The sequence below is a fragment of the Triturus cristatus genome, chromosome 1_1 (genome assembly GCF_964204655.1).
Source record: "Triturus cristatus chromosome 1_1, aTriCri1.1, whole genome shotgun sequence".
Classification (NCBI taxonomy): domain Eukaryota; kingdom Metazoa; phylum Chordata; class Amphibia; order Caudata; family Salamandridae; genus Triturus; species Triturus cristatus.
Window position 1 is genome coordinate 401,233,593 of NC_140579.1, and position 26,768 is coordinate 401,260,360.

The 26,768-nt window shown below is 40.4% G+C and overlaps 1 long non-coding RNA gene across 1 annotated transcript in view; it reads left to right on the forward strand.

The window, feature by feature from the left end:
- Positions 1 to 26,463, forward strand: part of LOC146870309 (uncharacterized) — a 157,642-nt gene extending 131,179 nt beyond the window's left edge. The window contains exons 2-3 of the long non-coding RNA XR_014959373.1: positions 25,770 to 25,963; positions 26,380 to 26,463. This is a non-coding gene — a long non-coding RNA (uncharacterized LOC146870309). The remainder of the gene's footprint in view (positions 1 to 25,769; positions 25,964 to 26,379) is intronic.
- Positions 26,464 to 26,768: the final 305 nt, after the last annotated feature.

A 26,768-nucleotide genomic window follows, 5' to 3' on the forward strand; every position in this document is an offset into this window, starting at 1 on the left:
TTTAGGAAAGTTTTTAGCGAACATGTGATACTCAATTTTATGTGTTTAGCATGTTTAGCATTTAGTAATATCGATCATTCGTCAATGGAGTGGGTGTTGTGTTTCGATTTAGATGCCCGTACATAGGTTTCCCTGAATCATGTCCTTATATAGGCACAATTCGCATTGCCCTTATTTAGGCATAGAATCCCAGTCCTTATTTAAGCATTAGCCATGCTATCCAAATACAGGCATGGTCACCTACATCCGTCCATCCCCACGTCACAACGAGTTCTTAGAAAGCAGACCCTTAAGCCATCAGGACTTTCCCTAGCTAGGATTATTGATTTCTCCAAGAACTCATCTATTATGCATGAACTACTATTCCTTAGGTGTTCATTCATGACGTCTTTCTCTGCCCAACTTTACGTCAATGCTAGCATTCCTAAGCACCTTCCAGGTATAAATATACCTTCCCTTACCATGGCAAGCACGGCACGGCACGGCTCAGCTCGATATGGCTCGCCACGGCAAGTTTGGAAGAATTCGAGTTCCCGCCTGACGCACTGACCAGACGCTGTCATCCCTGCTCGCAGAGAATCCAGCTTCCAGTGTTTTGACTCCCTTCGTGGGGTGTTGGAGTTTGAGATTCGGAAAGAGATTCTCACCTCTCTCAATCTAAGGTATGGAGCTGACTGGCACCTAGAGGGACTCTTGGCATATAAACTTAGTGTATACTATAGAAAACAGCACCTACTTCTTACTTTGTACTACACTTAGGTTAGGTACACTGGGGTAGAACTATTTAGAAGCATCAGAAGAGTATTCACTTTTTAGCCTGTGTTATTTATGTATGTATATATGAATATAAGTCATAGCTAAAAGACAATGCTCTTGGAGTATTATTTCTTCTTACTGCTTACACTGTGCGTATTATATCTTGCTTACTGTCTAATGATTGTAACAGCTCATATCTCTTACACGAGAAACAAGACTATTCAATAAATCCTTTTATTGAAACGCCCGTCTATCTATTTCTGTGTAACTCTGAAGAAACTAAGCATGCACAATTGACTGAATGAAACTGTTATCTATTGTTTCTATGATTCTGAGACACGTTCCGATTCTAGGGGAAACAAAGTTGTCATGTTTATGCGGTTGTCAAAAACTACTCCCTTCTTGTTTATTCGAGAACTTTCTAGTGACCTCTGAGTTAGCTGGTAAACAAGTAATTAAGTTTAATGTACTCAATAGAGGTATACTGACCTTAGTCCTATGCAAAAACTATAGTGTATATTATTCCAATGCTCAGAGCCTATAAGTGAAATAGGAACTACACTACAGAATGACGACATACCCTGGAACTGCCTCCATAATTCATAATCTAGATATATCACCATAGAGGACCGATTATGGACTACCTGCCGACCCCAATTGATACATTCTGTCTAATGAAAGAGTATACATGCTGGAGGATGGGGCACATCTACCACTCTTTTCACCCCCACATCAACCACTCTTTTTTCCCTCCCATGAGTAACAGTAAATAGCTAATCCTTTATCTTTATCTCTCCCAGCAGCCGAATATGAGAATCTGCCGTCCGTCACTAGACAGGCCTTATACTTTTACATGAAGGGGCATAAGTGTTGACACAAACGAGGGATTAAGCCTCTGATAATTTATAATTTATTTTATATATATATATATATATATATATATATATATATATAAGCGTGAACAAGGCGTAAGCTGAAACGCGTTGCTGGGCAGCCTGAATAAATCTAATGCTGCAATTACCTTTGTGTCCGCGATACTTCAAGATTTTGAAGGTGGTGGATAATATATATATATATATATATATATATATATATATATTCACTGAAAAAACCATAGGTTTCACAGACGTTATAGTTAGCTGGACATTTCACTCGTAAAAAAACAATGAAATTCCCCCGTTATAGTTAGTTAAGCTAACTATAACTCGCGCACCCGCAATCCACTGCTGATGACGTCACATATAACATCACTCATGACATGGTCACTGACATCACTCATGACATCACTGATGACATCTCAAATGACATCACTGATGACATCATCCTTGTTATAGAGTGGCAGACCTCCTCTCACCCTAATATAACCTTTGATACACACATTCAAAAATAGAGACTAAAATTTTCAAAACAATGGACCTACCAATATCAGTTACAACAACCTATTCAGTAATTGTAAGATCCACATACACATCCACTCATTCACCAACAGTCCTATACAGTCACTCATACATGTACTCACTCATATGTACTTATACACCTGTACATCCTGTTACACAATGCCACTCATCCATAGAGTTACTCACACACATAGTCACTCATGCTAATAAAGAATCAAACATCCATTTACTTGCATATACAGCTATACACACACCACCACACTTACTTCTACGGAAACTTACACATACTTAGTCTTTTAAACAATCACTTGTAGAAACACATACTTATTCATACAGGAACTCTTTCAATCTCTCACTCTCACATAAACTCACTTATATACACCAATAGTCACATATACTAGTTTAAAACATATGTAGTTACTCATAAAGACACTATTGAGACAGTCTATCACTCACTAACACACCCATACACACACTCATCCACCCATACAGTCCTGCACACATGCTGTCTTCAACACATACAAACAGTGAGTCACTCATTCATGCACCTATCCACTACGTAATACCCCCCACCGAACCATGCAGACACTCAGACTGATACTCAAAAAACCAACTAATAACCAATATGGACACTCATGTAGCTACTCACCAACCCATGCAGCCACTTATACACAAAGTGAGAGACTGATACAGATATTTACATATTTAAACATTACTCACTAAGCCATGTATTCACTATGATACACTTAATCAGTCAGTTACACAATCAATTTTTCAAAAACAAATCATCCATTTAGACACTTATATACCCATTTATTCTTCCATCGACATTGAGATATACATATATAAAACATATTTAATTTTCAGAAAAACACACATTCACTGGATGATGTCATCAGTGATATCATTTGAGATGTCATCAGTGATGTCATGAGTGATGTCATTTGAGATGTCATCAGTGATGTCAGTGACCATGTCATGAGTGATGTTATATGTGACTTCATCAGCAGTGGATTGCGGGTGCGCGAGTTATAGTTAGCTTAACTAACTATAACGGGGGAATTTCATTGTTTTTTTACGATTGAAATGTCCAGCTAACTATAACGTCTGTGAAACCTATGGTTTTTTCAGTGAATTTGCAAGGTTTTTAAAATGCAAATTCCTAACTATAACGTGTGTGAAACCCATGGTTTTTTCAGTGAATATATATATATATTCACTTAAAAAAACATAGGTTTCACACATGTTATAGTTAGCTGGACATTTCCCTCGTAAAAAAACAATGAAATTCCCTCGTTATAGTTAGTGCAGGCAACTATAACTCACGCGACCGCAATCCTCTGCTGATGACGTCAGATATTACATCACTGTATTTAGACACCTATTTACCCATGTCTTCTTCCATTAATCTTTAGCTATACATATATTACAAATATTTATTTTTCAGAAAGACACATATGTAATCAGTGATGTAATATCTGACGTCATCAGCAGAGGATTGCGGTTGCGTGAGTTATAGTTGCCTGCACTAACTATAACGGGGGAATTTCATTGTTTTTTTACGAGGGAAATGTCCAGCTAACTATAACGTGTGAAACCTATGGTTTTTTAAGTGAATTTGCAAGGTTTTTTAAATGCTAATTCCTAACTATAACGTGTGTGAAACCTATGGTTTTTTAAGTGAATTTGTACGGTTTTTTAAATGCTAAGTTATGTATTTATTAATATTTTTTTTTTCAGGTTTTTCACCGAGCGCCCACGAAGCGTTGTGCGTGCCGTGCGCACTGTGCGCACCCCGCGCATTTGACAAAAAAATAAATAATTTTTTCACCCTTGGGGGTCCTTCAGTGACCCCCTGACAAAGGCTAGGGGGTCAGGAACTGTCCACCCTGCCCCCTTTTCACGTTCTCCACCTTTGTTTTTCACTGCCTCAGACTGCGAGAGACAAAATGGCGGCCGCCACTTCCTGATTTCGACCAATTCGAATGTTTACTGACATCTAACAACCAATCAGAATTGCGCTCGCGCACGGCATGGTGCGCGCACAGTGCGCGCACGGTGCGCGCGTATAGATATTGATATGGTTTTAAATGCTATTTTCTCAGGAAATACTGAACAGATTTACACGAGACCTTCAAAAGGCACTTCCTTGACCTCATGGCTACCTCTCTGCCAAATTTCACGTAATTCTGTTCAGCCGTTCGGGCTGTACCTTCGACTAAAGGTCCTATGGAAAAATGCATGGGGAAAATGTGTTTTGGGACCCCCTTTTTTCTCGGCCCCCGCTTGACTAATCACCCCGAGACTTTCAGGGTAGGAGCGGAGCGGAGCGCCCCACCTATTTTGAAAAATTCGCAAGGATTCGTCAACCGGCGCCAAAGTTATTCAAAATAGAATTTTCAGATTTCCTATGGAAACACGGTCCTAACTATAACTATCTACTGGCGACCGCCAGTAGATAACATATATACATATATATATATTCAATGAAAAAACCAAAGGTTTCACACATGTTATAGTTAGCTGGACATTTCACTCGTAAAAAACCAATGAAATTCCCCCGTTATAGTTAGTTCAGCTAACTATAACTCGCGCGCCCGCAATGCACTACTGATGACGTCACATATTACATCACTCATGACATGGTCGCTGACATCACTCATGACATCACTGATGACATCTCAAATGACATCAAAAAATTATTTATTAATTAAAATTTTATTTTTATTGCTTTAAAAATGGTTCAAGTTTTCGAAAATTTTCTATCTCAATCTGAAAAAAAAGAAAAAAGTATTAATATTTAATAAAACATTTTATAATACAGTACACATATTTACATATTTTCCCCCAAAAAATGTTTGCCTTTTTTTTGCTGTTTTCAGAATATATTGCATTTCACTATAAATTGTGAAAGCAATTGCATTCATCATTTAACAGCGGGCAAAAAAAAAATAACAATCTCAAAGATTGTTTTAAAAAAGCCCAGAATCTCTTCTCACTTAAACATAACATTATAGAAATCCATAATATTCTAAAAAAATATCATCTAATATCAATACTTATTTCTTTAAAATACCGTCTGACATTTTTGTTTCAGAAGTATAATCACAAAAATATATCTCAAATAACTCCACAATACATCTGGTTCCATTTCCTTTAGGCCAAATAGAAATTTTAAAATTCTTTTTTGATTACATTTCCAATGTTATTCCAATAAAATTCCAAAATTTAAATTGTACAGATCTCACCGATTCTCTGTAACATTTTGGTTTCCGAAAGATTAATTAATAATTAAATAGGTCCACAATACAATTGTTTACCTTTCCTCATGGCCAAATAGTAATTTAAAAAATCTTTTTTGAATAAATTTCCAATGGTAATCCAATAACATTCCAAAATTTAAATTGTGCAGATGTTACCGATTTTCTCTAAATTTTTGGTTTTCGAAAGTTTCATTAAAAATTAAAAAAGACCACATTACAATTGGTTACCTTTCCCTTAGGCCAAATGATAATTTGAAAAATCTTTTTTTTTGAAAATTCCAATGCTAATCCAAAAAAATGGTAAAATTGTTTTGTACAGATCTTGCCAAGTCTCTCTAAAATTTTGGTTTCAATAAGATTAGATAGGAATTTGCTAAATCAAAAGGCAAACGTTGCTTGAAAATCAATTTTGAATCATTACACAGTGTCCAGCCTTTTTCACATTTAGGATAAACTGTGTAATGTCCAGAAGTAACAGTAGGTCCTTCATGGAAAATTATTGCAACTGTTACAAAAGTTTTTCCTGAAATTGATAATTGCTGTCCTGTAAACTACTTTATTAAAGTATCCAATTTTGAACCATCAGCTTTACATAGTTGCATCATTAAAATTACATACTGTCCGTATTCCTTTAAGATTAACGTTGAAAACATTTCAGATTGACACTCACCGCATTCCATGCTATGATTAGCATCTTTAACTAATTTAGCAAAAGTGACTGTTTTACTTTCTGGCAATGTTAAATAAATAAACCTTTCAGAATCAACATTAGAGCCACATGTATTGTAACAGTTTTCACAACTATGTTCCCATTTATAAGAGACACCAAACATATTTTCAATGGGAACCCCTTCTTCTTCCAGTACCTGAAGAAAAAACATCAAGAATTCCTGTGCGTCTTGCTGTACATTTTGAGAAAACTGTGTTCGTCCTGAACATACATCTAAAAGTTTTCTAATTTCAGTAGCACTTTCTATTTGAGTTTTATCATTACTCAGCTTTTGAAAAAGGAGACTCAACTCAGAACAGAATCTTTTTCTCTGATTTACTATTATCTGCTCTTGCACACTTTCCAGATAAAATGCAACATTCAGCACTACATTAGCGTAGCAGTTGACACCAGAGCTATTTTCAAAATGACAACCTACAACCTCTTCAACATTTTCCTTTTTCTTTTTGCTTGCAATTACATCACTTCTCTTTTTTTTCCTCCTCTCTACATCTTCATTACAGATATTCTCATTTCTCCTTTTACGAGAAACTACACGTTTCTCCAACACAGGATACTGACCTAAATGAGGAGCATAGGTTCTTCTTAATCTATTATACTCCTTTACACAATTTGTATCAGCACTAACTTTTGAGTCATCAAAGTCTATCATGAATAAACCAGATAATGTTTTCACTCGTGACAAAGCTACATAAGCCATACCTTCTTTGAACACAGTTGAACCAATGTTCACAAAAGCACAATCTACAGTCAATCCTTGAGACTTGTGAATAGTTACAGCATATGCTAGAGAAAACGGAAACTGCTTCCTACGTACATATAAGTCTTTCACAAGCATGAAACGAACTGAACAACGACAAATGTCTTTAACTTCTTCTATCTGATCAAATTTTATTTTTAAACATTCAATTCCATCTTTTTTCTGATAATTAATAAAACCCACAACTCTTCCCATAGCTCCATTAACTAAACCTTTTTCAACATCCACATTTCTCCTTAAAAATACTCTACAGTTCATGCAAACATATAGATTTTTTTCTAATCCAGCTGTTTTGGAAATGTTCTTCTCTAGTGAATCCAATTTATTTTTCAGTGTGCCTGTTAATGTGATAGTAATTCTTCCATCCTCAATTTTGTCCACTGCTTCTAATTTCCTGATATCTTCCTTTTCCAATTTTAAAAGCTCCTCATTGAATATTGAGCATTCACGTAGAGTTGGCATTAAGCAGATGACACTTTTCTTTTCTGCAATGTTCTTGTATATCTTCTCTGCAACTATTTCTTCCTTTGGAAATAAATTATGTAGCAGCCGACTCTGTAATGCTTTTTTGCCAACTTCTGTGAGTAGTCCAATTCTGATATCTTTCAGAATACTTCCATATTCTTCATCGTTTGCTTGCCTCATATTAGTAGTAAGTTCCTTGTACTCAAAGAAGGACCAAATATTTGCAATACCGATGCTTCCCAATGACTTCTTTGGGTCTTCATGTGTCACAGTATTAAACACTGGTTGTCCTTTAACTGGAGTAAGTTGTAGAAGATCCCCAAAAACTATGACATGTTTTCCACCAAATAACACGTCATAGTCTGTCCTTAGAATTTGCTGCATTCTTAAATGCACAAAGGCAAGCATTAAGTTTGATACCATGCTCACCTCATCAATAATGAGAACTTGCATCTTCTTCAATACTCTTGAAACTTCCAAGCATGCTTCTCCAGTTAGCTTGTTGTATTGTATTTTGTTCTCATGCTCCACTGGTAACATTAGCAAACGATGTAAGGTGATTCCTTTTATGTTATATGCTGCTAACCCAGTTGGAGCAGTAACCACACAAGACAAAGTAGAATCCGTTTTTTGCTGTAGGTAGCTTCTGATGACTTTTATTAAGAAACTTTTTCCAGTTCCAGCTTGTCCGCTTACATACATCCTGATTGGATGAAATGATGTGCATGAGCACTCTTTTTTTTCATGTAGAAATCCGTGATCAATTTTGCTTCTGATCTCTTCATAAATTTGTTGCTGCTCTTCATTCAGTTGTCTTTCCAAATTTTGTAAGTCTATAAATTCTTCTTGAGCTTGATTCATAGCCGTTTCCACTTCATTCATGGCTATTGATGCTTCATTTTCAACGATTGGTTGTCCTAGGGGATCTTGACTGAGTGTTCCTGAACTTTGGCTGTCTTGAGAACTGTCTCTAGCTACTTCAGCTGCAATTGTAGTTTCCTGTTCAATTTCTTCATTTAACATTTGCAGATAAGTTGAGAATGTACTGCATTGTATGCTGTCTTTGCAAGCATTAAAAGAATCTTCATAGCTTTGAAATTCTCCCAGTAGTTCATCCTCTGTACGCCATGGTTTAAACAGCTGTAAAAGAGCCAAGTAGTAAAATTCCTTTTTGTCAGTAGTGTCGCAACTCAGCTTCCTGTGATTTATCAAACTTCCTTTTGTTTGCTTCACCAAACATCCTTCCTCACCAATGACTTTATATTTTCCATTGTTGATGTCTTCTGCGGCTTTCCGTGAATAAATGTAGTTCTGCAGCACTTCATAGAGACACATGTTCTCCAGATGATGACTTCTTTTTGGATAATATGTGTCCAACATGTTTGATTTCAAAATATCTGTACTTTCTGGGTCATTCTCGGCCAAATATTCAATTTCTCCAACAGATTTCAGTACTCGATTTCTCATTGCTGCAAGGCCTAAACTTGCCCAAATTATTCTTCTTGATTTCGAGTAGAGACTTGCAGAAGATAACCTATCTGAACATTCGTAGGATCCAATTTCTCGATGCGATAACATCTTTAAACTGAAACTGTACAGCTTCTTACTGACAGTCTTCTCGTGAGAAATCTCTTCCCACATTTCTTTCAATTCAGTTTTTTCAGATTTAGTAATGTAAGACGTTACATATCGAGCAACAGCAATGGAATTGTCAGCTACATACTGTATATCCATGTTAGCATTCCACATGGATAAAATGACTGGGTTGTAGTCATTTATATTTTTTGATTCTTCTTTTCTTTTAAGGTTGTAGGTATTCTTAGGTGATTTTCTTGTGATAGTATGTCTCACAGATGACATAAAACTGTTTACTCTTCCATTTGAAAGAACAGGTCTAGGAAATCCAAATCGACATTTAGTGTAGTATTTATCTTTGCTCTTGTATTTCCGTCGACAGTATTTTCCACACCAATGACTTTGGAAACGTAAAACTTGCTCCTTTAACTTTTTCTCTTCTGTGCTTTTTGGTATAGCACATGTTGCATATTCTTCAATGTAAGATAACACTGCTTCATCAGTATCTGTTCCAAACTTTGGGGCATCCTTGATCCACAACAGCATATGAATATGAGGAGCACCTCTTGCCTGGTACTCTTTTCTCCAAAAGAAATCCACTACTTCTCCAAGGGGTGGATTTTTTTTATTGCAGATGAAGGACATCATAGCCTCAAATCTATGATTGAAATATCTGCAAACATTAACCGGATTCAATGAGCAAAGTTCTCCTGCTGTCTTGTATTCAATGTTTTTAATGTTTGAATTTGCCTCTCGTAGAAAATCCAGTAAATCATCCCAAGCGTACTCAGCACAGCTTAGGGTAAGGAACCATGTTGGTGTTCCTAAATTCCGTAACATGCATTTTAATTCACCATGGCGTCGGTACCAATATTCATTTGTCCCACGCTGACAAGCCATCAGATTGATCAGTTGTGTTTCCAGATGATCATCTCGGTGCTGCACTTTCTCCATAAAATCCTTAGCAGACACATTTTGTAAATGTACTCCACTTTTTAAAATGTGATTTACTGCATAAGATAGTGCAGACAAGTCGCTTTCAAATAAAAGATGGAACAAATAAGGAATACTTTGTCGAAATCTGGGATCTTCTGCATATAGTCTTGTAGTCCGATACTCAGAAGCTGGAATCTGTTCTGGACGTTCATCGTATCGTCCTCCTTTTCCTTTAGGAAACAGCTGGGGAAAACATCGAGCTTCCAAGCTCTCCTCCCATACACTCACGGGAGTTCCTTTTGCTTTCTTCATCTGAAACAGATCAATATTGTCTCCCAAAACTTCTTTTGAATGTAGAGGATGTATGCTAAAATGTTCATAAATTTCTTCTTCCTTTGACTTGTCCACTTTTTCAATTTGTCCAGTTGGTGTTTCTGTGTCTTCTTGTAAATCTTCTTCTTCTTCTTCTTCTTCTATATAAATTGATTCATACCATTTGTTATTCCTTTTCAAATACAAATTTGCTCTTTGTACTTTCCGTACATCTACCAGCTCCTGCCAAATCTTCTTATTCTTTGTAGGTACACCATTAACCAGAAGAACTAATGGTTCAGTTTCCAAAGTATCTGCATCAATAGTTTCCATATTTTTTTTCAAATCCAAGGGCAAATACACCACTCTACCTTTTAAACCTCTCAGTAAATCTGAAGGAGGTAATTTACCAGTTTTGGGCTCCATACGTACTATGGTCTGGAACGGATGAACACATTGAATAAGTATAGACTCATATGTATTTAATTCAGAAAGTTCGGCAGGAATAGCATCCAATTCTAAATTATTATGTACAGATCTGGTTGGCATTCTATTTTCCTCTAACTTGTTGTAACAGTATTTACAAATACGCTGATCTTCACCCAATTCAAAACAATTTAAGAAATATATATGTGGCAAAATCCTTCCACTTATAATTATCTTCATTTTCACTCTTTCTGTAGAGATCAACATTCCTAGTTTGTTTTCTATAATGAGTTCTGCGGCAACAAATACAAGTTATATTTGGTCTTTCATTAGAGATTATTGCAAATTTTGTTATGTGATCATTAAATGTTTTACTTACAGAGGGTTCTACATTCTCTTCCACTTCTTCCTCATTTACTGTGTCCTTTTCTGCACTGTCTTGTTCAGGACCAAAGTAACAAAACTGAATTTCATCAACAACCTTCTCTACATCTGATACCGATCCACGGAACAGAGACCTATTCAATTCATCTAACTTTATTGCTGGACTTTTAGCAAAATACAACCGTCTCACAAACTTTCTCATTTCAGTATGATGAACAGCCAGCATCCTAAAATGATGGAAAACACTATTACACACTTTTCTAGATAGACAAGCCAGAGAATGACCCTGCAAACCAGTATTCTCTCTCACTCTGCATGGATCTAGACTTTGAAGCACCTTAATCTTCTGTTTTACACTTTTTTTACTATATTCTCTTAGAAACTCACGAAATTTATCAATAGATTCCTGACGCACAGTGCAAATACTACTACAATTCCAAGTGTACACTGGGGCTTTAGGACGTCTCCACATAGCCTCATCCGCCATCACTTGTACCTCATCTCTTGGAACCATTATCTCCTTCTCCATTATGCAACCATTTTTCACTTCATAAGCACGACCTCTGGTGTCAACTGCATGCAGCAAACTATTACTTTGAAAATAACTCTCTTCATTAAAAAAAGGTTCACTACTTGAACTATGCATCCATTTTCCTAAAAACACTTTACAAAAGTTTGTTCTTTTCACTACTCTTTTCCTTTTGCTTTGTGATTTCAGTACATTTACCATTTTATCTAATGTACGCATCCTATTCAAAATTAAAATGAATAGTTTCCTTTTTAATTCTAATGCCTTTGCTGCAATGGCTTCAATTTCTTTTTTTCTCTTGTAATATTTTGCCTTTTTCTTATATTTCTTCACATCCTTTATCAAATTGGACATAACTCTTCTCTGAAACATTTTTCTACGTATCTCTTTAAACGCTGTTTTTCTGTTTAAGTTAATCTTTGTTATTGCAGAAGGTATATTTGCATTAACTAAATTCTCAATTTTTTCCTGTTCTTTTCTTTTGAAAACATTCTTTCCAGTACAGACATTTTGTACATTTTTCCTTTTTTTGAAGATGTTCTTTAAAAAATCTTTTGTCTGCTTACCAGAAGACTTTCTCTTTTTCCCAACATGAGCATCTCCAACTAACTTAGGTCCTCCAATTGTCTTCAAATATAGTTTTTTTTTGTGGTTTTTCGTTACTCTGGATTTTGTAGGCATCTTAAATTTTGTTCACTGCTCTTCAGCAATACCTGAAAAAAACTAAAAAAAAATTCCTTTTTTATATTTAAATATATTACTACATTTTTTATGATCTTTTCAAATCTTAAAATACTAAGTACCCCTTTCCTAGAAGTGAAAATCACAATAACACATTCACAAATTAAATATCTAAAAACAATTCCTGTGTGCACACAGAGTCATGCTTTGAAATTAGGCAAAAAACGAAATTTCTTTGCCAATTGGAAAGCACACATTCTACTACTTTTTTGGCAAGTAATAAGTACTTTTACAGTCTGACACATTTTGAATCCACTTTTCAGATTCTGATAAAAGCACATGTCCAAACTGCTTTTTGAGACCAGCACCATGTGTAACCTGGGTGACTGACTACACTCCAGCAAGGGCAACCAGCCTTAGTGATGCTAAATGTATTTGCATTACTAAGTGCAACCTCAAACCCCACTCGGTTGTGAATACTGTGCATGATTCCACAGGATAAGCAGCTGGGTGTATGCTAAGAGTCTGCTTCTGCATAAAAAAATAGCTCCCTCTTTCCATCTAATGCAAATGTAAAATCACCAGAGCAATACCAAACAGATTTCTGAGACCAGCAACATGTGTAACCTGGGTGACTGACTACACTCCAGCAAGGGCAACCAGCCTTACTGATGCTCAATGTATTTGCATTACTGACTGCAACCTCAAACCCTAAAAGTATTCCTCATTTATACCACTACACCTTAATTTATGGTGAAAACATAGTCCATATTATTTTACATGTTTTTATTTGCATTATTAAGTGCAACCTCAAACCCCACTCAGTTATGAATACTGTGCATAATTCCACAGGATAAGCAGCTGGGTGTGTGCTAAAAGTCTGCTTCTGCATAAAAAAATAGCTCCCCCTTTCCTACTAATGCAACTGTAAAATTACCACACCATAACGCAATAAATCTCTGCCTGTAATTCCTCTTTGCACACAGAGTCATGTTTTCATATTAGTCTGAAAACGTAATTTCTTTGCCAATTTGAAACCACACTTACTACTCTTTTTTTTGGCAAGTGATAAGTACTTTTACAGTCTGACACATTTTAAATCCACTTTTCAGATTCTTAAAAAAGCACATGTCCAAACTGCTTTTTCAGACCAGCAACATGTGTAACCTGGGTGACTGACTACACTCCAGCAAGGGCAACCAGCCTTACTGATGCTCAATGTATTTGCATTACTGACTGCAACCTCAAACCCTAAAAGTATTCCTCATTTATACCACTACACCTTAATTTATGGTGAAAACATAGTCCATATTATTTTACATGTTTTTATTTGCATTATTAAGTGCAACCTCAAACCCCACTCAGTTATGAATACTGTGCATAATTCCACAGGATAAGCAGCTGGGTGTGTGCTAAAAGTCTGCTTCTGCACAAAAAAATAGCTCCCCCTTTACATCTAATGCAAATGTAAAATCACCTGAGCAATACGCAATAAATCTCTGCCTGTAATTCCTCTTTGCACACAGAGTCATGTTTTCATATTAGTCAAAAAACAAAATTTATTTGCCAATTTGAAAGCACACTTACTACTCTTTTTTTTGGCAAATGATAAGTACTTTTACAGTCTGACACATTATGAATCCACTTTTTAGATTTAAAAAAAAGCACATGTCCAAACAACATTTTCAGACCAGCAACATGTGTAACCTGGGTGACTGAGTACACTCCAGCAAGGGCAACCAGCCTTAGTGAAGCTGAATGTATTTGCATTACTGACTGCAACCTCAAACCCCACTCGGTTGTAAATACTGTGCATGATTCCATAGGATAAGCAGCTGGTTGTGTGCTAAGAGTCTGCTTCTGCATAAAAAAATAACACCCCCTTTTCCATCTAATGCAAATGTAAAATCACCAGAGCAATACCAAACAGCTTTCTGAGACCAGCAACATGTGTAACCTGGGTGACTGAGTACACTCCAGCAAGGGCAACCAGCCTTAGTGATGCTGAATGTATTTGCATTACTGACTGCAACCTCAAACCCCACTCGGTTGTGAATACTGGCATGATTCCACAGGATAAGCAGCTGGCTGTGTGCTAAGAGTCTGCTTCTGCACAAAAAATTAGCTCCCCCTTAACATCTAATGCAAATGTTAAATCACCAGAGCATAACGCAATAAATCTCTGCCTGTAATTCCTCTTTCCACACAGAGTCATGTTTTCATATTAGTCTGAAAACGTAATTTCTTTACCAATTTGAAACCACACTTACTACTCTTTTTTTTGGCAAGTGATAAATACTTTTACAGTCTGACACATTTTAAATCCACTTTTCAGATTCTTAAAAAAGCACATGTCCAAACTGCTTTTTCAGACCAGCAACATGTGTAACCTGGGTGACTGAGTACACTCCAGCAAGGGCAACCAGCCTTAGTGATGCTGAATGTATTTGCATTACTGACTGCAACCTCAAACCCCACTCGGTTGTGAATACTGTGCATGATTCCACAGGATAAGCAGCTGGCTGTGTGCTAAGAGTCTGCTTCTGCACAAAAAAATAGCTCCCCCTTTACATCTAATGCAAATGTAAAATCACCAGAGCAATACGCAATAAATCTCTGCCTGTAATTCCTCTTTGCACACAGAGTCATGTTTTCATGTTAGTCAAAAAACAAAATTTCTTTGCCAATTTGAAAGCACACTTACTACTCTTTTTTTTGGCAAATGATAAGTACTTTTACAGTCTGACACATTATGAATCCACTTTTTAGATTTTAAAAAAAGCACATGTCCAAACAACATTTTTAGACCAGCAACATGTGTAACCTGGGTGACTGAGTACACTCCAGCAAGGGCAACCAGCCTTAGTGAAGCTGAATGTATTTGCATTACTGACTGCAACCTCAAACCCCACTCGGTTGTGAATACTGTGCATGATTCCATAGGATAAGCAGCTGGTTGTGTGCTAAGAGTCTGCTTCTGCATAAAAAAATAACACCCCCTTTTCCATCTAATGCAAATGTAAAATCACCAGAGCAATACCAAACAGCTTTCTGAGACCAGCAACATGTGTAACCTGGGTGACTGAGTACACTCCAGCAAGGGCAACCAGCCTTAGTGATGCTGAATGTATTTGCATTACTAAGTGCAACCTCAAACCCCACTCGGTTGTGAATACTGTGCATGATTCCACAGGATAAGCAGCTGGGTGTGTGCTAAGAGTCTGCATAAAAAAAATGCTCCCCCTTTACATCTAATGCAAATGTAAAATCACCAGAGCAATACGCAATAAATCTCTGCCTATAATTCCTATTTGCACACAGAGTCGTGTTTTCTTATTAGTCTGAAAACGTAATTTCTTTGCCAATTTGAAACCACACTTACTACTCTTTTTTTAGGCAAGTGATAAATACTTTTACAGTCTGACACATTTTAAATCCACTTTTCAGATTCTTAAAAAAGCACATGTCCAAACAACATTTTCAGACCAGCAACATGTGTAACCTGGGTGACTGAGTACACTCCAGCAAGAGCAACCAGCCTTAGTGATGCTGAATGTATTTGCATTACTGACTGCAACCTCAAACCCCACTCGGTTGTGAATACTGTGCATGATTCCACAGGAAAAGCAGCTGGCTGTGTGCTAAGAGTCTGCTTCTGCATAAAAAAATAGCTCCCCCTTTCCTACTAATGCAAATGTAAAATCACCAGAGCAATACGCAATAAATCTCTGCCTGTAATTCCTATTTGCACACAGAGTCATGTTTTCATATTAGTCAAAAAACGTAATTTCTTTGCCAATTTCAAAGCACACTTACTACTCTTTTTTTTGGCAAGTGATAAGTACTTTTACAGTCTGACACATTATGAATCCACTTTTCAGATTCTTAAAAAACAACATGTCCAAACAACATTTTCAGACCAGCAACATGTGTAACCTGGGTGACTGACTACACTCCAGCAAGGGCAACCAGCCTTAGTGATGCTGAATGTATTTGCATTACTGACTGAAACCTCAAACCCCACTCGGTTGTGAATACTATGCATGATTCCACAGGATATTCAGCTGGCTGTGTGCTAAGAGTCTGCTTCTGCAGAAAAAAATACCTCCCCCTTTCCATCTAATGCAAATGTAAAATCACCAGAGCAATACCAAACAGCTTTCTGAGACCAACAACATGTGTAGCCTGGGTGACTGACTACACTCCAGCAAGGGCAACCAGCCTTACTGATGCTGAATGTATTTGCATTACTGAGTGCAACCTCAAACCCTTAAAGTATTCCTTATTTATACCAGTACACCTTAATTTATCGTGAAAACATAGTCCATATTATTTTACATGTTCCTCACATTTAAATTTCTCCCAAAACAGAAAATGATAAACACAACTTCAACAAAACGAATTCCAATTCTATTATTAATTTCTTAATTTACCATATACATCCCCTCTCAAACTCTAAACTCACCTTTAAAATTAGTTAGTTGTGACAGAAATGTGGCACTCAAACAGCAGATTATCAGAGCCAGGATCTCTGTTCTGTACACCTCTCTCCTCTCAGCAGAACCAGATAATGGCAAACTTTCCCTCTCTTTTTCCACACATATACATGTAAGTTTCAAATCTCAGTGCTTCCCCCTTTTTTTCAAATGTAATCACACATTTCTATTGGTTGAAAACCAACCCTTTTCCAAAAGTACCCTTCCCCCCAACTTGACTTCTGCCTAGTACCCTTCCCCCAACTTGACTTCTGCCTGCTACCATAGCAACAGCTCTTGAAACACTGTTGTGCAGAGTTAGGTCAGAAGTTCACCAAACAATGTTTCATTTCCAAAGAGCAGGAGTGCTTGACTTTTCAAACCTAACAGCAAATCCATAGTACTGTTCTTTGGTAACACATTTTTCTGTACCAATACAAAACATGCTTCTATAAATTTACACATACAGCCTAGTTTTTATTCTAGAATGGTATGAAACAGCCAATCAGTTTAAAAAAAATAAATAAATATGTATGCCTCCATTTCCAAACTGTCTTTCATTTCTTTTTACCATTCTACTGAATTACACCTCCTGAGTGCATCCAGTTCTCCTTTGAAGATGTTCACAGTGTGGATTGTAGGGCACAGCTATGTCTTCTGGAGTGAAAAGTATGCAGAGAAAACAGGTATGGTGAGAGACCTTGCTTTGCCAAATGTAGACATTAAATGGATTGGTCAGAGAGGGTTAAAGTGGCACCAATTGATGCCATTGGTGAAATCCTTCATGCAAATCCAACACCCTGACCTCATAATAGTGCACTGTGGTGGCAATGACCTAGGCACTTTGACTGGGGTAGGTCTGGAAATGCTTATGAAGGAGACCTTTGCACAACTGTTTTCACTTTTCCCTAAAACTGCCTTTGTGTTTTCTAGCATATGCCAAAGGCAAAAATGGAACTGGTCCAATCATTTCTGTCCACAGATTGACAAAGCAAGAAAGCACGTCAACAAATCTGTTTCTGCTTTCCTCCGAGACTATGGTATGGGTTCCATTTACCACAACAACTTGCGTTACGACATGCAAGACATTTATAGAGGAGATGGTGTGCACTTCAATGATGAAGGGAACAGAGTCTTCCTCTTGAACCTTAGACTCTGCATCGGTACTTACTTGTAGGTACCAATAAAAAATCACTTCATAAACACAACGGCTCTTTTTAGAGCCCCCTAATATCTAAACACTTAAATCTGCATTTCATTTCTTTTTTTTTTTTTTTTACTGTACGCCTACGTTGAGCTTACCGTACGCCTACCCCGCGATTTTTTTTTAAATTAATAAAAAAATTTTTGTACTTTTCTGTCCTTCTTTGACCCCCTTTTAAATGTTATGGGGTCTGTAACTCTATTCCTTGCCCCCTTTTCAAGTTATCACCCTTTTTTTACTGAGTGAAACACACAAAATGGCGGCCGCCGCTTCCTGGTTTCGACCGATTCGAATGTTTACTAAGATCTAAGAGCCAATCAGAATCGCGCTCGCGCACGTCACCGTACGCGTACGGTAAGCGCACCGTAAGCGCACCGTAAGCTGGCTCAGATATATATATTGATTTAAAGGCTATTTTCTCAGAATCTACTGAACAGCTTTACACCAAACCTACAAAAGGCACTTCCTTGACCTGAGGACTACCTCTCTGCCAAATTTCATTAAATTCTGTTCAGCCGTTCGGGCTGTAGCTCTGTCTAAAGGTCCTATGGAAAAATGCATGGGAAAAACGCGTTTTGGGACCCCCCTTTTATCTCAGCCCCCGCTTGACGAATCCCCCCGAGACTTTCAGGGTAGGAGCGAAGCTCAACGCCCCACCTATTTTGAAAATTTCGCGAGGATTCGTCGACCGGCGCCAAAGTAATTCAAAATAGAATGTTGCGGATTTCCTATGGTAAGAGGGTCCTAACTATAACTATCTACTGGCAACCGCCAGTAGATATATATATATTACCTACTGGCGGTCACCAGTAGGTAGTTATAGTTAGGACCTATTTTCCATAGGAAATCTGCAACATTCTATTCCCAATAAATCTGGCGCTGGTTGACGAATCTTCGCGAAATTTTCCAAACTTTTGGCCAGCTCCGGTCCGCTCCTATCCTGAAAGTTTTGTGGTGATTCGTCAAGCGGGGGCTGAGAAAATACCTGTTGATGCAGCTACAGCCCGAACTGCTGAACGGAATTACACCAAATTTGGCGAAGAGGTAGTCCTCAGTTCAGACTCGTGCCTTTTGCATAAATGGTGTAAATCCGTTCAGTAGTTCCTGAGAAAATTAGAGTTAAAAGTATAGATATATCTATGGCCTCGGAGGATCCGCGAACCCTATGCGCACCCTGAGCGCACCCTCTGCGAACCGTGCGCGCACTCTCTCGATCAAGCGCTGATAGCTAATTGGCTGTCAAGTGTCTACATTCGAAACCAGGAACTGTTGGCAGCCATTTTGTGCCTCGATAGAAGCGAGGCTGATTAAGTAAGGGAAATAAGTGTGTGAAAGATGTAAAGGGGGCAGGGAAGAAATACTCTGATCCTCTAGTGTTGCTTAGGGGGTTCCAGAAGGACCCCCCAGGGCCCCCTTTAAAAAAAAAAAAAAAATGGCAAAATGCGCGCTGGGTGCGCGGATCCAGCCGATAAAAAAAAAAAAAGATGAAGCGCGGGCTTCGGCGCTTCCTTAATAATTAGCCCCCGGGGGGTAAGAAAATAGGTAGGGTGGGGGCTGAACGCCCCCCCCAAGCCCTGGGTACCACCACCCCCGGGGCTTTATTGTTTGAGGGAGGGGGGCTGCGTGGCCCCCCTCCTGGAGCCCTCGAGGGCCCTGGGGACCGCCACACCCCAGGGCCGGCTCCTACAGTGTCCTGGGGTGCCCACCCCCAGGACACTGTTGTTTGCTATGAGAGGGTGGGAGTCTCCAGCCCTCCCACAGCAAACTTCGTTTGGATTTTGAAAGAGAGAGCAGAAACCTGCTCTGTCTTTCAAAATCCAAACGGTATTGCTTTTCCACACGGGGAGCTGCATGTCAGCAGCTCTCCATGTGGAAAAGCAATGCCGGCTCCTGAATGAAGGACGAATGTATATCTCAGTGGTACATGTGTGAGTAACTAAATATGTGAAAGGCAGTATATATGTGTGTAAGAGTATATAACTGGCTAAATGTGAGAGTGTGTGATTGCGAGAGTGGCTGTATGGATGAGTGTGTGCTTGTATCAGTAATTGTATAAGAGCGTAAGACTGTGGTAGTATTTTTATGAGTAAGTGAACTTGTGTGTGTATAACTGTATAGGTGAGTAAATGGGAGTGTGATTAATTATTTGCATGACTGACTAGGTGTGTGAGTACCTCTATGGATGATTGGCGGTGTGTGAGTGTCTATATAGGTGTATAAATGCATATGATAGTCCTGTACTGAGTGACTGTAAGTATCAGTGACTGTACAGGTGAGTGAGTGGATGTGTGTGTAGACCTAAGAGTCAATGAGTGGGTATGTAGTTATTGGTATTGGAGTATCTATGGTTTTGAGAATGGCCGTCTGAAATTTTGAGTGGGTGTATCAAAGGTTATATTAGGGTGTGAGAAGATGCACTAATTTATCACATGGATGATGTCATCAGTGATGTCATCAGTGATGTCATTTGAGATGTCATCAGTGACGTCATCAGTAATGTCACTGACCATGTCATGAGTGATGTAATATGTGACATCATCAGCAGTGCATTGCGGGCGCGCAAGTTATAGTTAGCTCAACTAACTATAAAGGGCAAATTTCTCTGGTTTTATATCTTCCCCCAAAAATATGTATATCTTTTTTTTGGGTTGAGAAAACTGCACTCCCATACCGGTAGTGTATCAAGCTCCATCACCACGCGAATCCTATCCGCCATATTGCTAAACTCGTAAAGGATGCGCATTTCGTATCCGACGGATTCGTGGCACTGCGTCCCGCATAACATCATATACGTATGAGTTCACGCCAGCTGCTACATAGGTATCCGACGGGTACGCAGTACCAAGCCACGCGTTACGTCATGTATGTATGTATGTATGAATAGCATATTTGTATAGCGCTCCTATCACCCATCGGGCATCCTGGCGCTGTGATCTAACTAATCCTGCAGCAAAGTCAATACTGCATCGGCAAGCTACTCAGTCCTTGGAAACAGATGAGTTTTCAATTCTTTTTTAAAAGAAAAAAAGTCTCCTAAGCATATAAGCGGCAGTGGCAGATCGTTCCACAACTTAGACGCCATGTAGACAAAGGAGCGTCCCCCCATCCGCTTTCTCCGGATTTTGGGGACAGCTACCAAATTAGCTGAAGCAGAGCGGAGAGATCTAGTGGGGATGTACCAAGAGAACATCTCCTGTAGGGGAAGTGGTCCCAAACCATGTAAGGCCCGGAAGACCAAGCATAATGCTTTAAATTCAACCCGCTGAGAGATAGGCAGCCAGTGCAGATCTTTAAGTGCTGCAGATGACGAGTCAAAACGTCGGCGAGAGAGTGCTAACTTAGCAGCAAAGTTCTGTACCCGTTGTAGTTTGCCTAATGCCGTGGTAGGTGCCCCCAGAAGCAGTGCATTGCAGTAGTCAAGTCTACTTAGAATGATACTGCGCACTACTTCTGGTCTGGCGTGGGCGGGGAGCAGAGGGAGAATCTTCCGCAAAGTGCGCAGCAGCACCATACAGGAAGACACTGTTTTATCAATGAAACCCTCGAGTTGAAGATTGGGTTCCATTGTCACACCCAGGTTACAAACCGAGCTTGCCGCTGCTACTGTGCCCTGAAAGGAGGGAGGCCAGAAGTCTTGCGGTAGAGGTCGTGGAACACGGTCCGCTGAACAATGCAGCACCTCCGTCTTGGAGCTGTTAAATTGCAGCGAGTTGTTACTTAGCCATGTTGCCGTGGAGACCATACAATGGTGAAAGGTCTCCAGTGACACCGCCTTCTCCCCCTCAAAGGAAAAGATAAGTTGGGTGTCATCAGCATAATTGGTGACCGTTATGCCGAAGGATTTAATTAGTTTGACCAGGGGGCGGAGGTAGAGATTGAAAAGAATGGGACTGATGGCTGATCCCTGGGGTACGCCCTGCCCTACCCTTCTGATGGTAGACTTGAAGGGAGGCAGGGCAACCACCTGATGTCTATTGGCCAAGTATGAAACAAGCCAATCTCGGGCCAGACCCATCACACCAGCCTCCTACAATCTCCTGGTCAAGATGGCGTGATTGACCGTATCGAACGCTGCCGACATGTCAAGCAGCACTAAAAAGGCTGCTTGACCATAGTCGGCACGCGAACGAAGGTCACTCAAAACGGTCACCAGAGCTGATTTAGTTCCATGCGCTGGCCTGAACCCAAACTGCGCTGTATCCAGACAGTCATTAACTTCCAAAAAACTGGACAGGTGTTTCGTGACCAGTTTCTCCAAGATCTTAATCGGGAAGGGAAGCAGTGAAATAGGTCTGTAATTAGCGGGAGATAAGGGGTCCAGTGATTCCTTCTTCAACAGCGGAGAGACTACCGCAAGCTTCCAGCTGTCCGGAACCTGGGCGGAGCCAAGAGACTGACAGCAGATTGCATGGAGAGGAGGAAACAACTCCTGCCCAAACACCTTCCAGAGCTTGTGCGGAAGAACGTCAAGAGGAGAACCTGAAGAGACACTGTTCGCTAAAGCAACAAACTCTGTAAAGGAGGGGGAGGGAAAGCTGTCCAGCCTTGCTCTCTCAGACTCCGACTCAGATGTAGGCAGGAGAGCAGCCTCTGAAGTGTTAGGACTCATTTTACTCAAGATGGTCGCGATCTTATCTTCGAAGGCCATGGCCAACGAATCACAGAGTAGCTGAGAAGCAGGAATGACTGTAGAAGCACTAGACGGTCGAGACAGCTGGGGGTCTATAACACAAAAGAACAGTGAATAGCACCCCCCCCTGTCCTTTCAGTGAAAAACCCATCAGTTCATGGTCCCTGATTTTCTTAATTTCTAACAGGGAAAGATCCAGTGAATCTCTATAAATCAACCCTACGCCTCCCCTCTAGCACCAGTACGTGGGTTATGTCTAATCTTATATCCTGGGGGACAAGCTTGCCCCAGTTCTACTCCACTATCTATCCTCGTCCATGTTTCCGTCATGAATAAGGCGTCTAAATCATGTTGTTCTATGAGTAGCGCAATCTCTGTATGATGCCTACCCAGAGATCTAACATTCAACAAGCCACAGGCCAAAGATTGGTGGCTTTTGACGGTAGTAGTGAGCTGATATTGTACCGGGACAGCAGGTTTCAGAACATAAAGATCCTCTTTCGTATATGTTATGCGCCTATGTGAGACCGGAGCCGCAATATCAGCCGCCAGCGCGCCCTGTGCACGAACGGGCGCAAACGGGCTTACCTCTGGCGCCCACGACACGACCGCTGAGCGCCAACGCTGCGCGCTGGACCCTCCATTCCTTTTTATCACCGTGGAGCGCGGGAAACCGCCTAAGCGAAAGTCTAGGCCGCCAACCAAGATGGCGCCTAGTCCCCGGCCCGTTTTCCAACCACTCACCCAAGATGGCGGCTAACGCCACGATGTACACCTCCCAGGAAGCCCTACACACTGAGTCCCACAAATACAGGGTGAAGTTTCAATTTATAGTGCAGGTAAGCCTCACTAATCACCCCCCAATCGTGCAAACGCGACTGCACAAATTATGCCACAAGCGCGAGCAGAGCGAAAGCAAAGCTATAACAAAATAAAAAATTAGGAACAGTTTTTTAAAAAGCCAATAGAGCTATAACACGCATACAGGTTCAGAGATCTACCTGTTGGAAGAGGAGGATCGCCTTAAATGCAGAATGCGAAGCAAGATGCAAAGCAGTGTGCGGGAAACCGCCTAAGCGAAAGTCTAGGCCGCCAACCAAGATGGCGCCTAGTCCCCGGCCCGTTTTCCAACCACTCACCCAAGATGTACGTATGGGGTCGCGCCCCCTGCGCGTTGCGTATGCGACGAGTGCACGCTGCCAGGCCCTGTGTTACGTCATAGACGTATGGTGTCGCGCCGGGTACACCATTCCCTCATTTTTGTCTCAAAACTATATCTAAATAACTTTAAACTGTATATGAGAGCAAGCGATAATCTAAAATATTTTAACATTTTTATATTTCTAACTGTAATAAACTTTTGATAAATATATTTTCTCAAAATCTTGTCCGGTGTGGCATCCTTGCACCCTCGATGCGCGATTGCCATGTGACCTTAAAGAAAAGCATTTGATTAGTTCGTAACATTTCCCATTGTAACAGTTGGAGGACCCCACCCATTTTAGTCATTCTCTCTACAACGTTTGATGAGACACACCCCTTCCGCATAGAGAGCTTTTTTGAAAGTTTTTTTTGCTGTGTACACATATCTTCTACTACACACAACATGCAACGATCATCTTGATCAATATTCATGGTCTGTACATTAGCCTTCCACGTGTGATCGCCATGCATCTCAAACGTTACATCAAAAATCAAATGTGTGTTACACGATGCCCCTGGTGTGTGCGTGTGCACATTATTGTGCTGCCTTTTCGGCCTGGGTATTGCTGGCCCGAAGGGGTATCATCAGCCACGGGCAGAGTACACATCCTAGATCACATGTGACAAACAGTAAACAGTAATGTGTACATTTCTATTGCTGTATTCTCTGTTGTCGGGCTTTACCAGTATAGTAGTGTGTCATATATGAGACTTTCAGATTCACGTTTGGCATGCATTGCTTGACTATAATGAACGTTATCACTATTTATGACGTAGCCTCACTGCTGATCCTCCCTCCATCCGAGCACATTCACATGTGTGCGCTTCGCGATAGCAACACTTTCAATAATACCGCACACCATTGACATGAGTGTCTGCGCAAATCCACAACCTTGACAACGACATGTGATGTTGGCCATTCAATGTTTTTGAACAGCATCTCATTAGCGATAGTTGCCGCCCTCCAGGTACATGCTACATTAATGTAAAATGCGATGTCAAAACTGCAACAGAAACACACATAAGTACACTTCCTGGCCAGACAGGAACTGAACAACGCCTAGGTCCCCGGAACTATTATTCACACCCCTACGCTCGCCTGGCATACGCAAGCCCAGCCCACTTTGCGTACGTATAAATAGGATAACGACGACGCCACATGTCCCAGTTCTTCTACACTGCCTCAGGTGATATGGCCGCATCCACCTAGCATATCACAATGCGCAATAAAATAAAGGGATCTATGAGGCGTACACCATCCTCGCAATCAACACTGCACCTGAATTGTGAACACGGCTGCCTGTTGTGTTTGGACACACAACAATGACAGCAGGTGAGCAGTGGGGCCTGGGTGCACAGGGGCTGCAATTGAGCGTGATTCTGCGGGAGTGGTGGGGTGCATCAGCCTGGGTGAGCAGGTACAAACAAGCGATATTGCCCTGCTTAATAATGTGTTCTCTGACCTCATTCAGTCACATGTCTGTCTCATTTTAAGGACCTGCTGGACCGTACTGTAGGCCTGAGCCAGCGGGCAGCGCTGCCCCACAGACACGTGTTGAGCGCAGTGCTGCGGGAGGGGTGGGGTGCATCAGCCTGTGTGCAAAGGTACGAACAACCGATGTTACCCTGCGCACCGATGTGATCTCTGACCTCATTCAGTTACATCTCCGTCTCATTTTAAGGACCTGCTAGACAGTACTGTAGGCCTGAGCCAGCGGGCAGCGCTGCCCTACAGACACGTGGCGTTGGCTTTTGGGGCACTGTAGTGAGCTAATTACTAAGTGTATATGCACACAGGCTTGCACTACTGCATTACACACACACACATACTTCCATCATGCGCTCTGTTCCTTTGTATGTGAACGTTGGCATAACATATTATTTAACCGTGTGTATTCTCGTGCACACTAACTTCTCTTTGAACCACGAAGATCGTACTTCAAAAAGGAAGGATGCACTCAACTGGTGTTCTCTTTTAACTTTGAAAGAAAACTTTATTTACCTCAAGACGTTTCCAACATTATATTTTTTCTCCCTTTTCAGACACTGGGTTAGCAGAGCCAAAATGGGCGGAGCGGGTGCTCACCCCATGATGATGATTCCCTGGGCATTCTGACGCCTTCCACCGTGGTATCAAGACACCGTCCCCAACCGGAGACCTGCTGGGCCACCCTGATAGCAGCACCCCGGAGCTGGAGCTCGCACCGGCATGTCCTTGGACACACCGGTTGTGGCAGGTGAGCAGTCAAGCCTCGGCGCGCAGGAGCTGCAATTGAGCACAGAGCAGAGAAAGGGGCTGGGGTGCAGCAGCCTGGGTGCACAGGTGCAGGCAATGCGATGTTGCCATAGATAATGATGTAACCTCTGGCCTCATTCATATCTCTGTTTCATTTTAAGGACTTGCTGGACCACACTCTTTCTCACGGACCCCAGCGTCCCGGACACACGGGTGACCGGAGGTGAACAGTGAGGGCTGGGTGCAGTAGGCCGGCGCTCTGTCTCCTCCTCCCTCTGTTCTTTTCACTCTCCCTCCCCTTCTCCCTTCCACCCGCTCGCTCTCTGTCCCATTCTCACTTTCCTCCGTTCATTCTCACTGCCTTTCTTTTTCTCTTAGACATGGCACACATAGTTATGTTTCTTTTTTGTCTTGCAGGTTTTGTACGCTCCTTCCGGAGGAGTCCCACCCACTTCTTTCATGTTTTACTGTTGTTCTAATAAAGTTACATTTCCATTTATTTGTGTTGTGTTAATGAAAGTTATTTTTTTTTACCAATAAATAACTGAGTGTATGGGTCTTCTTTTTCTGACAACACTTGTCTGTAGTTTATTGTGAAAATCGGCGATTGATAGTAGGTTATAAGGGAAATTTTGTTTAATTTTCCGGTGCACCTACCAAATATAAACCAACAGACTATTACATAAATGAAGCCTTGGTAATTGTACAACGGCAAGAGTTCTATGAGTGTATCACTTTATAACACCATGAGTACTGCCCGTGTGATTTCAGAACCAATAAGGCACTGCCTAGGGCCACCGAGGCTT